Source organism: Helobdella robusta (genome assembly GCF_000326865.2).
Source record: "Helobdella robusta unplaced genomic scaffold HELROscaffold_5, whole genome shotgun sequence".
Taxonomy (NCBI): domain Eukaryota; kingdom Metazoa; phylum Annelida; class Clitellata; order Rhynchobdellida; family Glossiphoniidae; genus Helobdella; species Helobdella robusta.
This window is the reverse complement of record NW_008705254.1, coordinates 7,142,205-7,152,542: the sequence shown is the minus strand read 5'-3', so window position 1 is coordinate 7,152,542 and position 10,338 is coordinate 7,142,205.

The following is a 10,338-nucleotide window of genomic DNA, read 5'->3' as shown; positions in this document are numbered from 1 at the left end:
ACAACAACAATACAAACACCGATAGCAACAACACAGCAACAATGAAAAGAACAACAACTACAACAACAATAATAATAATGGTAATGATGATGATGATGATGATAATAATAACAATAATAATAATAATAATAATAATAATAATAATAATAATAATAATAATAATAATAATAATAATAATAATAATGATAATGATAACGATAATGATAATAACAATAATAATAATAATAATAATAATGATAATAATAATAAAAATAATAATTAATAATATTAATAATAATAATAATAATAGAAACGATATTCTAATTAATTTCGCGCTTCAAATTTGTGACATTGTTGGTTGCCATCTTGACAACGGCCACGTAGCATGAACAATCGTATAATTTCAAATATTTTGTTTACTAATTTCAATGAACCTTTGCGTTTTTATTTCGTTACTTTTATTTTATTTTAATATATTAAAAAATACAACTAATTAACTATTAATAGAATTTATTTAAAATATATATTGCACTGATGATGACTTTACGTCGAAATAGATCTATATGCATAACTTTAATAATAATATAAAAAATAAACGATTATAAAAATGGGATCTTGCTTGATTAATGTTAACAATTAAAATCATAAACGATTATAAAATGGATTTCAACATTTTGAATAGACTTAATTGTAAAGAACTAGTTCAAAATATTAGAAAATCAACCATAAAACTTGTTAATGCTAAATCGTCGGTGGATTTTTTGAACAACTATATATATATATATATATATATATATGTGTGTGTGTGTGTGAGCATCTGGCTACATATACAACGTATCAATTCGATCAAAGAATAGGGATACCGGAAAAAGCTTTTAGCTTTTTAGTTCTATCATGCATAAAATAAACAAAAATTTTGGTTAACTCAAGAAACTTGAGAATAATTTACGATCAACCGTTAGAAAAATCGAAAAGTTAAACAGGAAGTTAACTAACGCCAAAAATTTATTTATTTAAGTTTTATTTGCTTCTCAAAAAAAGAATAAACAATAAATTATTGAGAAAGCGGGATGGCTGTGATCGAGCTCTATAATGAACTCATCTAGCACAGTCACCGTAACAGAATTTGTTCAAGGTTTCATAATAAGTTGTAATATATTTTTGAGCTTAAAAAATTAAATAATAGACTCGGAATATTTGTAAGAGATATCCGAGAGACCCATAAATCACAGCCACTTCGCCATACAAATAATATTAGTATAAAAAAAGAACATTAAGTAATTGTCTATAATTCCAATAAAATTAATTCTTGATACACTCAATATTATCATTTATACATTGTGTTGCATTTGCACCCATTCAAACACACACACATTTACTAAACATCCATTCACAGTCGCTCTTATATAAATACCCAGTGAAATAAATTTTCACATTTAATATACATTCACAAATTTATAAATCCTAACCCTCATACATAAACATTCAAGCATATTCAAAACCTATACAAACATATGTTTCAGATATGTAGTGTACAGTACATGCAAAGCATTTAATTTCATAAATACAAATAATTGCTTAAAGAGTTGCATGCATATAACACATATTACCAATAAATAATTGAATCCACTCAGAACATTCCTAAGCTGCAAAAACCATTTCAAACAAACTTGTGACAAACCGAGACAGAAAATTACCATTGTCATAACATAAATAAATTTTCCAATGTAAAACTTTCAAAAGGTCTATATTGATGTACAAAACTGTGAGCCGACATTGCAAGTGATATCAATACCTTATAACAAAATATAGAATGTTTATTGTTAGAATTAATAATGCAATGCTGTGATTTTCATAAATAATATGTATATATATATATATGTGTGTGTATATATATATATATATATACAATACATATACTATCATAAATACAATTATTTTTCGGGATTATTCAACTTGTAGTAGAGTTTCTCAATTTTTTTAACGAGACTTTTAACAAATGAAAAATAATGAAAAAGATAGTAAATAACATTGTTAAAGTCATAGATTCAAACAGCTCAATCAAATTAAGAATTTACTACACGAACAGGAAACCATCATCTCTAATAATAAAAAACATTTCCAACATTGAACCTTCCTCGGACAAGAAAAGTAGTCATTTGATTTATTCATTCACATTTAAAATTTGTAAGTGCGTGCATCAAAATTCTGAATACATCGGAATGACTACAACAACATTAACGAGAAGACTCACTATGCATAAGCAACATGGAGCAATAAAAGACCACCAGTGGAACAACACAACACTATTATAATAAAAGAAATTTTAGACAATAACACCAAAGCAATTTATTACAACAGAGAATACTTCAAATTAAAGATAGTAGAATCAATTTTCACCAATAAACGTAAACCAGCAATAAATATTCAACTAAATAATACCAATATTCTTCCAACAAAAATACCCATGGTTAACTTTAATTCCAATTAAGTTACAATCAAAGTCGCTGTAAAAACAAAGACACAATCAATCAATCAATCAATCAATCAATCAATCTTCGTTTTGCGTCCAGAGACCCGGTTTCCCTAGGTAGGACGTTGTTTTCTTTGCCATCAACTTTTTGCGCCAAATTAGACGATCAGTTGTATCCATTTCATTTAAATTTAGAGATTTCATGTCTTGCTCGATTGTTTGCGACCAGGACTTTTTTGGACGTGTGCCAGGTACTTCAACATCTGCAAGAGAAGTTATGGCACTGTTTCCACTTCATTTGACATGAACCAAACCACCGCAGACGGTGTTGCCGGCATTCGTCCTTTATATCATCTAAACCAGCACGACGCAAGATTTCTGTAGATTTGATGAAAAGACGGAACACTACTACAATAATAACTACTAACTACTAGTGTATTAATAACTACACTGATGATGGCAGTTGATGCCGAAAAGAGTTTTTCTGTAGTTTTAATGTTATTAATAATGTTTTGTCAAAAATATCAAATATTAAAAGTTTTTTTATTTAACCTTAATAAACTATATCAGGATGATAAGTCTCGTTAGAAAAATTGAGAAACTCAACTACAAGTTGAATAATGCCGAAAAGGCAGTGATCTTTATAAATAATAATTGTGTGTGTGTATATATATATATATATATATATATATATATATATATATATATATATATATATTAGACCAAACCGCTTCTATACTCATCTGTTAGAACAGTCCAAAATGTTGATTTATCAATGGGTGAACAATGTTCTTTAAATCGCTTAAAAATTTCAATGTCTGGACTTGTTGAAAGACCAAATGAGTGCTTCACAACTGCTTTGAACGTTGTTGACATTGCTGAAGAAATTATCGAATTTGCACAAAAATATATATATATATATATATTTTCCCTAGGTAGGACGTTGTTTTCTTTGCCATCAACTTTTTCGTGCCAAATTAGACGATCAGTTGTTTCCATTTCATTTAAATTTAGAGCTTTCATGTCTTGTTCGATTGTTTGCGACCAGGACTTCTTTGGACGGCCTTTGGGACGTGTGCCAGGTACTTCAACATCTGCAAGAAAAGTTATGGCACTGTTTCCACTTCGTTTGACATGACCAAACCACCGCAGACGGTGTTGCCGGCATTCGTCTTTTATATCATCTAAACCAGCACAACGCAGGATTTTGGTAGATTTGTGTGGTCCTTCAGACTAATTCGTTGCATCCATCGGAGCATTTTCATGTCGGTTCGTTGAAGTTGTTGTTCCAGTTTGGTTGTCATTGGCCATGTTTCTGCACCATATAACTTTTCAATCTCGTGAAGATTACCGAAAGCTACTTGACTTAGTCATTATTTATCTTGAATGAATTCCAGCAAAAAGTTTGTCATTTAAACAACCAACTGGACTTTATCGTGCTAGATGGATGGCCATAGCCATATATGCCTTCAAAATATGGCTATTTCGGGCCCAATTTCGACTCACAGCAAAAGAAAAACTGGGTCTCAGGAATATATACATTTTTACCACAAGAATTCACACAAGAGCCTGGTTTACAGCACCATCAACCATCTCAGCTCATTGAAATTTCTATCTTGTTCTGCTCTTGCTTTTTATAACAGATAAAGTTCGTGTGGGCTCGGATATATATATATATATATATATATATATATTATTGGTTAACCATTACCCGTCATAGGCCAGATAGCCTGCCAAATAAGGTTTAAGATAACACAACTCAATTATTGTAACCAAGAAACTCAAATTGAGGTGTCGCGACCAATAGGTAAGAACAACATCTCGTTGTTATAAGGTTTAAGAACCCATTCAGTCGCAAGAGGTATTATTGGAATATATATATATATATATATATATATATATATATATATATATATATTTATATATATATATCAGAATCACTAAACTACTCATTAATAATGGATATAAAAATTCTTTAATCCAGAAAATAATAGAACGCAAAGAACAAAAAATCAGCAACAACAACAATGCAACCAACAATAGTAACAAAATTAACAAAGTAATATATTAAAAGAATCTCATGTCAACGTCTATGAACTGGATGAAAAAATCATGAAAAAAATCACAAAATATAACGTCCAATCAACCAACAAAAACGATAGTATTAAACTACTAGTATACTACTCCAACTTAAAAATGATTCAAAAGTTAAATTGGAAGTTAACTAACGCAGAAAAAGCTGTGATTTTTATCAATATTTGCAATTTGCATTTCTGGCAGTCTTAATCATATATATATATATATATATATATATATATATATATATATATATATATATATATATATATATATATAAATATGTTAGTTATACACCATAATTTTTACAATATTCTATAAATTCTACCGAATGTTTGGCGTTAATATGTTTGTAGTTCGTTTTTTCAATTTTTCAATTTTTCTCACTAAAGTTTTTTGGTGAACGTTTAGTTTATTAAAATTCAAAATAAACTTATTTTCCGAATTCATGCTGCAAATAGAGCCATATTTCGATTCTGAATGAATCATCATCAGTGTTTTTTGACGTTTATATAGGAAAATATTGACTTTGTCAAAATGAACTTAGATGGAAATTAGGTGTCAGGTTTCTTTATTGGCTGGTCATCTTCTTTGGTCTCATTTTCTTCATCGATAGCATCATATTCTTCTTTGTCACTATTTACATTGCTAGTTTTTATTACTTCTTTGGTTTCATTGTTGGTTAAGCGCCGGGTTGGAAGTGAGGTTGTCATTTTTTGTTGTATATTTATTTTTGGTTTATTGATGTCGATTAGGACTGCTTCTGCAATTTTAAGATGCGTGTCGTTGCTGTTCTGGTATATACTATATATACTATATATTAAGGATGCACCGAAGTTCGGCCCCGGCTCCGGCCAAAATCCGGCTTTTTTTCAAATCCGGTCGAATTCGGCCCCGGCCGGATTTGATGGCCGGATTTAGGGCCGGATTTAAGCGTCTATCAACTTTTAAAAATGTTAGAAATAGAAAAAAAATTTTACTGAATTCAATTAATTTTATGTTAATAAGTTAATGGCTAAAGCTAAGCTAAAGGCATACATGACACATAATAACAACATCACTAATTGTGAGGTGATCTGGACAATTTTCTTTATGCTATAACATGGGTTATGCATAAATTATAAGCTGATCTTTGTGTAAAAGAACTTGTGCACGTGTATATACTATATATTGATAATTGCACATGACGGATCATATAGCTACATAATATATATATATATATATAAAGATATATATATATATATATTTAGAGAGAGGGAGAGAGAGAGAGAGAGAGAGATACATAAGCACATAATTTTAAGAACATGGTATGTTAAAGGTTAGGCTAGGTAAACATGACACAATTACATCACTAATTGTGCGGTGAGCTTGGACAATTTTCTTTGTGCTTTAACTTGGGTTATGCAAATATGCATAAATTATAAGCTGATCTTTGTGTACAGAATTTGGCGTATCACAACTTATTCATATATTTGAATTAAATAACTATTTGCTTGGTGTTATTTTTTGATGTTCAACATGTAGATAACCGTAAATGTGAGTATTTTTTCTAACTTATGTAAAATGGTAACTAAAATCCGGCCCCGGCTCCAAGATCATTGTTAGGGACTGAAATGCTAAAATTTAAAGAAGTAATGGGAAAATACGGTATAGGATATAGAAATTATAGAGGGGAAAGTTTACTAGAGTTTGTGAAGGAACGACGATTGTTTGTCACAAACATAAAAAGGCAAAACAACAACAAATGTACATGGGAGTCACCAGGCGGAAAAACAATGAACATAAATTTAATACTGATAGAACAGAAATGGATGAAAGTTGCCACCCAATGTAGAGCTTTCCCAAGTGCAGAAATTGGATCAGATCATCGCCTTGTCTTAAGCAACGTCACCTTGAAGATAAAACAAATGCTTAAAATGGGAGAAAGCATTAGGAAAGTGAGATACAACACAGAAACGATAAAGCAGAAGATGGAGGATATAAAAAATAAAATGAATATGAATTGGACTCAGCAGCCAATTACGATATGAAAACAAGAATTAGCAACCTAGAAAAAATTCTCAAGCAGCAGGTGAAAGTTGTAAAATTAAAACAAACAAAATAAAACCGTGAATAAGCGATGAAACAAGAAACCTTACAGAAGAAAGAAGAAAATTGAAAATGACAAAAAGGCAGAGTGAAGAAAATAAGATGAAATAAAAAGAAGTCTGCCAAAAAATAAAAAAGAGTGCTTGAGCAGATAAAAAGAGAAGGATTAATGGTATAAGTGAAAAGATAAAAAAGATGATTGGGCAAAACAAGACAAGAGAGGCGTACCAGCTGATTAAACAGTTAAAAGGAAAACAGAAAAATATGTCAAGGATTATTAAAGATAAAAACGGAATTATCCTAACAGAAAGTAAAAAGATTAAGGATAGATGGACTGAATATATTAAAGACTTATTCACAGACAAAAACACATACAAAAAAGAAACGCTTGAAATTTTGAAAAGCAGAAAAATAATCAATGAAGAATTAAAGTGAAATAACGGGGGAAGAAATTACAAGAGCAATGAGTAAAATGAAGAACAACAAAAGTACAGGGAAGGATGGTATTACGATAGAACTGATAAGAGCAGGAGGACAAGTCGTGTGTAAAGAAATTCACACAATCTATCAAGAAATTTGGGAAAGTGGAAAGTGGCCAGAAGAATGGTGCAAGTCAGTTCTGGTTATGCTGCCAAAAAAAAGAAACTAAAAAGACTGTAATAATTACAGATCAATTGCACTAATTTTGCACATATGCAAGATCATACTGACCATCATAAAAGAACGACTGGAAAAGATCATAGAGCAACATCTGCATGAAGAACAAGCAGGTTTCAGAAAGGACATAAGCACGATCCAACAAATTCTGATGTTGAGACGGCTGATGGAAGATGCAAAAAGTAGCGGTCAGACAATTTAACATTGCTTTGTTGATTTTAAGGAAGCGTTTGATTCTGTCTAGCTTGAAGGTTTGTGGGCAACATTAGAAAGTATTGGAACATCAAAAAAGCTGGTTAAAGTACTGAAAGGCAGGCAAGATAAAGGCAGACATTGGAAACAGACAGGGCAATCCAACATTACTAATACTATTCATAGTATTGTTATAATACTCGCTATCGTAACCGATTTACGATGCGACGGGTTCAAATCCTCGATTGAATAAAATATTCCAAACAGTTATTAAACTTTATTTACAGAAGAAATCAACTATTATTAGTTATTAAACTTTATTTACAGAAGAAATCAACTAATCGTTTATTTCCAGTAAGTTCAAACTAACGCAACAATTAACTTTTAAATCGTTCAAAATCGATCGCTATGACAACGTCAACAAACAAATCAAATATCGCTTTAAATAATTCACCGAATCGCTATTCACAAAATCACGAATTTCACTAATCACGAATATCACTAATCACGAATATCACTAATCACGAATATCACTAATCACGAATATCACTAATCACGAATATCACTAATCACGAATATCACTAATCACGAATATCACTAATCACGAATATCACTAATCACGAATATCACTAATCACGAATATCACTAATCACGAATATCTCTTGCGACGTGCGCTTATATACTCTTCGCAAGCGTCGTTTCTAGATTCTTCCAGATGGTCCGATTCCAGTATACTCTAGAACGTTCCAGTCACTAGAACATTCTAGAATACGCTAGAATCTAGTGCGTTCGGTAGCACGGTTATAACATTACCCCCTTCTTAGTTCTGTTCGTCCCGAACAGCTTTCGTTCCGGTGTCCGCATGGTACCGAGCCAGTCTATCCAAATGAACGATCTTCATTCTTGCTCTCGGCTTCCGATATTCCTGAATACGGTAGACGACGTCATTCAAGCGGGTGATGACTTGATAAGGTCCTTCCCACCCTCGCTGGAGCTTTGGAGAACGTCCTTTCTTCCGCTGTGGGTTGTACAGCCAAACTAACTCGTCGACAGCAAAACCGCTACTGCTTCCTTTCAAGTCGTATCTGGTTTTGGCCGCCTCCGTGTTTTTCATAATTTTAAGGCGTACGTAACGGTGGATATGGTTTAATCGCTGTCAAAGATGATCCACGTATTCTGTTAATGGTTGGTGTGGTTCAGGTGGTACGCCATATTTCACATCAGCTGGAGTTCTTAAGGTAGTCCCAAACAGAACTCTTGATGGCGTTTCTCCAGTAGTTGTGTGGATAGCACTCCGGTATGCCATAAGAAACAATGGTTTATGACGATCCCAATCCCGTTGATTTTCGTCGACTACTTTAGCCAGATGTTCAATCAGGGTCTGGTTGAATCGTTCCACCATACCGTCAGACTGTGGGTGAAGAGGTGTCGTTCGAGTTTTGTTTATACCCAGCAGCTTGCACATTTCACCAAACAGTTGTGACTCAAAATTTCGACCTTGATCTGAGTGGAGTTCCAATGGGACACCATATCGACTAATCCAATTGAGTACAATTTCCTCAGCGACGGTACATGCTTCTTGGTTGGGTATTGGAAACACCTCAGGCCATTTGCTGAAATAGTCCGCTACAACCAGAATGTAACGGTTTCCATAATTTGATACCGGAAAGGGTCCAGCAATATCTATAGCAATCCGTTCAAAGGGGACACCAACATTGTAGATTTGCATTGCTCCTTTTAGCCTTCTTTTGGGTCCTTTGACTGAAGCGCATGTGTTACATTTTCGACACCAGCTCTCTACATCTTTTCTAAGCCAGTAGAATCCTTCTCGTATTTTGTCAAGGGTCTTGTTCACTCCTAAATGTCCACCAGAAGGGCCGCCATGCATTTCATCAAGGATTTTGGTCGTTCTACTTCTTGGTATTACAACTTGCATGCGGTGTTTTGATCCATCAGCTGATTCCCATTTTCGTTTCAGCAAATCCCCTTCCAAATACAAAGAGTCCCACTGAGCCCAATAACCCTTTAACACGGCACTATATTCTGAGATGCTTTGCCAGTCCGGTCGCTTGCCCTCCTTCTTCCATGTAATCAGATGTTGTAGGTCCTCATCCGCAAACTGTGCATCAGCAAGATCCGTCGGTGTCCAACCGTCATCCGCTGATATTGTTGTTGCTCTTATGTCTTCCGATTGTATCTTCTCCTCGTGACGACAGCAGTATTTGCATCCTGGTAAACATGGTCGACGTGAGAAAGCATCAGCATTACTATGAGTTGTTCCTTTGCGGTGCACGATCTCGAAGTCGTACATTTGTAAACGCTCCAACCATCGGGCCATCTGTCCTTCAAGATCCTTGAAGTTGAGGAGCCATCTTAACGGTGCATGATCAGTTCGGAGAAGAAATTTCTGTCCATAAAGGTACTTGTGGAAGTGTTTTGTTGCATTGACTATTGCTAGTAACTCCTTCCTGGTCACACAATAGTTTCGTTCGGGTTTTGTGAATCCTCTGCTATAATACGCTAGCACCTTTTCTTCTCCGTCTATATGCTGTGACAAAACGGCTCCGATTCCGTGGTTACTTGCATCAGTATCTAACACGAACGTCTTGCCACGAACTGGATATGCTAGCAAAGGAGCATCACATAGTTCAACTTTTAACTTTTCAAATGCTGAGTCGCATAGGGTATTCCAGTTGAAAACTCGGTCCTTCTCGGTAAGTTGGTGGAGAGGTCTGGCAACTTTTGCAAAATCCTTTACAAAACGTCGATAGTACGTTGCCAATCCCAGAAAACTGCGCAATTCATTTTTATCCTTTGGAGTTGGCCAGTCTTTCACAATTTCTATCTTGCTTGGATCGGTTCGAACTCCATCT